The sequence below is a fragment of the Lipotes vexillifer genome, unplaced genomic scaffold (assembly GCF_000442215.2).
Source record: "Lipotes vexillifer unplaced genomic scaffold, Lipotes_vexillifer_v1.1 scaffold472, whole genome shotgun sequence".
Lineage (NCBI taxonomy): Eukaryota > Metazoa > Chordata > Mammalia > Artiodactyla > Lipotidae > Lipotes > Lipotes vexillifer.
In genome coordinates, this window is record NW_006797698.1 from 477,121 (window position 1) to 480,966 (window position 3,846).

Sequence of the window (3,846 nt, forward strand, 5' to 3'; positions counted from 1 at the left end):
GAAGTCTTCTAAGGAAAAATGTATTCGGTGGTAGAAACACTTCAAAGGTTTTATTGAAATAAAGTGACAGCAGCACAGCAGCATAGACTCAGGGTTGGGGCAGTCAACTTTTGTGCCTTGGGGAATGGAAAAATGTAGATGGGACTTCCCTGGAGGCCCAGTGGTTAAGACTCTGCGCTTCCAATGCAGGGGGCGTGGGTTCGATCCCTGGTCGGGGAACTAAGATCTCGCATGCCGCACTGCACAGCCAAAAATTTAAATAAATAAAGCATATGTATTCTTTAAAAAAAAAAAAAAAGAAAGAAAGAAAAAACTTTTAAAAAATGTAGGCTGGATCATTCACACATCACTCAAAATTTCATTTTTCCAATTGAGAGACTAAATATATGAACAGACAGCAGCCAGACCATATGTGACAACCTGCCTTGGACCCACAACCTGCAGCGTGTGAAATAAAATTCATATTTTACGGCAAGACAAGAAAAATTTAAACATAAAAACTCTTCTCTGCCCTTTGGCCTCCTCTCTCCCCACACTGTGCACTGTGTACCTGCACTACGCATCGATCAAACCTCCCCCATCAGCAGAAATACCTGCTCAACCAAAAAGAGCCACATTCTCCCAGCATCAAGACAACCCCTTAAAAGATAACGTTCCTCCTTGATCTCGTAAGGGTCACGTGACCCCCCGCGATGGCACTTAGATCTGGATTGTGCAGGCTGTCCATAATACATCATTTAATGTACACTGACTGCTCTGTCTCAAAAAAACACTTCCATAACCATGCCTTGACTTATAAAGGGCGGAACGGTTCTCAGAGCTTTTCTGAGATGCTCTTCCCGGGTTATAATCCTCAAATTTGGCTCAAATAAAATTGTCCAATTCTTTCTTAGATTGACCGATTAATTTTTCATCGAGAAGCATCAGCCCAGGAAGCCAAACCACACGTGCGGCAACCAGCCCAAGACAGCCAGGACTCTATCAATAACGGACAGCTTCCCTAATTTCTGACCCCACTTCCAACTCAGGACCAACTGGGGAAAACCCAACATGCTCCCCTAACCAATCACGTGGGGAAGTTAGCCGCCCTAGGTCCCATAGCCTCCACCAGGGCGCCCCGGAGCCCCCTTCCCCTGGATGGACCCCTGCGCTCCACCAGCGCTAAGTGAGCAGCCTCTTACTTATGTGGTTCTTCATTTATTTCCATACAACAAAGTTTTATCTTCTTTACCACCAATTATTTTTCCCACAACTAAAAGGAAAGCTGTTTTCATCTTTAATTTTCCTCTACATTCTTCAGAAGAGGTGCTGCCATGAAGTAACACAGCCGGACGGCAGGGCAGGGGGACAATCACAGTCCCCCCTGGATAACGAACGGGCAGAGCCCACGTGACGGAAGGCTGATCACAGCCTCCAAAGTCCTGAACCAAAAACGTCTGAAAGTAAATGACCTTTAGAAACTCTTTGCCCTAACCACAAATAGGATGCCCACTACAACTATTAAAATGAATAAAAATTATTTTCCTCTTTAAGAATATCCACCCCCCCCCAGAAAAAAGAAGAATATTCCCCAAAGCACACAACTGTGACTGGAGATTAAAGTAAAGAAAACTGGGGGTTCCCACTCAAGAACAAAGGATGTCGACATAACATCATATCGTTCTTATTTTTATCATACTTGTTAAAAGGAATCTGTTTTCCCTAATAAATAAAAATTGTTGTCCCAGTGACCACCACACTATCAATCCCCCACCACCACCCCAGTTAGCACTGTAGGAACCCCTGGCACCTCTCTATCTTTTCCTGTCGGGGATTTTGTTCATATTTGAAATCAAACTCCAATGGATAGGAATTATGTCCTTGCAGAAAAACTGCATAAATGCAGCCTACTGACTGCAACACACTGAACACGTGCATCCTCTCAGATGATGAATAAGAGCATAAGAAATGAAAAATTACAGAAAGAAATGCCAAACAGCCCATTTTCTTAATTACAATCTTTCTGCAAAATACCAAAATACTTTCTGTAACTTCAATTTTCCTTAATTTTTTTTATCACCAATGACCATCAGAAGCACAATTATCATTTCTCTTCGGTTCACAGTAAAATAAAAGTAATTATTCCAAAGTAGAAACAAAAGAATCCTTTTTAGAAACCTCAATTTCCCTCAGTCTACCAAGAGCAAGATGAGAGAGGGCCCTCCACCGGCAACCAGATCTGAAGGCGGCTCTCCCTGGGGGATCCCAGTAGGACGGATTCCCCAAACTCTGTCCTCTGGACCACTGGTGCCGAGAGGTGTTACTGTTTTGGGGTCCAGGGTGTAGACACGGAACGCAGCGCACTACATTGTGCTCAGAAGGACACGACGCATCCCAGCATATCAAAAGGTCTCGTCAACTGAGTAAAGAAGGATGCTTTCTAAAAAAAAAGAAAAAAGAAATGTGCTTTCTTTAACACAAGGTTTCCTAAATATATCTGAGCTTGGAACTTGTTTTTCATCTCTCTGCTATAACAAGCACATCGGAAGCAGTTGCTTGGTATTAAGCCACAGTTCACTTGTGAGCAGGCCTGAATAATTTTTGTTGGTCTCCATGGGGTCTCTGGTTCAAGTCCTGTGTCATCCAGCAAGCCCGACTCTGTGCGGTGGACACAGACCGGAATTCTGCTCACCATCAGTCACTTCTCATCCCACGTGGTCAAGAGGACCTGGTCGTGGGGAGGGCGGGGAGAGGCGAACTGCTTGGTCTAAAGGTCTGTAACTCTCATCCCCACAAACCCATCTCTGATGTTGGGGAAAGAACACCAAGTCCCTTTCCCATTCTATTCACACCAGCAACAAGCACCCGCCTTGGGTAAGGAACTGAATGAGCAAAAGTCCAGTATTTACAGCCCCAAGGCTTTCTAGAGCAGTCCACTGGAATGGTAGAGTTTAAGATTTAAGAAAAAATATATACGCTCAAAAATGTACATCCCTTTGTGTGAATGAATGTATCAGAGACTTTTTCTTTTTTTTAAGAAAAAACAAAATCCTGAAAAACTATCGCCAGGTGTGATTTTTAAGCCCTATCGACAGCATTATTCCGTTTTCATGTAGCTGATTTCCTAATGTGACACCGTGAAACCAGGCACCTACCTTACTATGTCATGAATATAACAACTTCTCAGGGCACTTGCACGACAAACTTAGTACACATATTATTATGAGTGGTTTAGTGATCACCACCAAATTACAGAGGATGGCTTCCTCCTTGGAAGGGACACTGTTTATAAAGGCTCGGCACAAGTGCTGTCAGTTCTTTAAAAGTTACTCAACTGTAAATCAACCCGGACATGAACGGCATATCACCAGGAAGTTCATAATGCTATTCACCTTTGCCAGTAGGGGACATTTAAGTTACATATACTATTGTAATAACGTTCTTAAACTCTAATTCAGAGCACTGTAAAGATATCACGCAATAATGTTTTGATCACCTGTAACGTTTAATTTATCATAGACTAAGAGCTAATGAATAACTGTTAAAACATACTAATTCAGCTCAAGAAAATGACTGCATAATCAGAAATGCAAGTTCAGTATAGCATCCTAATTAAGACGAGTCATGTCAGTGGAAAATACCAGTCATTTGTACCTTTATAGCTCACAAACTTATTTCTCTTGATAGCTTATTTCTAATTACTGTTTAGAGCACTTTTTCTACACTGTGCTGTATCATAAGTCCTTCTATAATAGCTCTCAAATACCACTGATTATGGACACATCATAGGAGCTCTTTTTCTACAAAAGAAACAAAGCACAGAGCTAAGAAGAGTGAAAAACACCTACTACTTCTAAATTCAGCAGG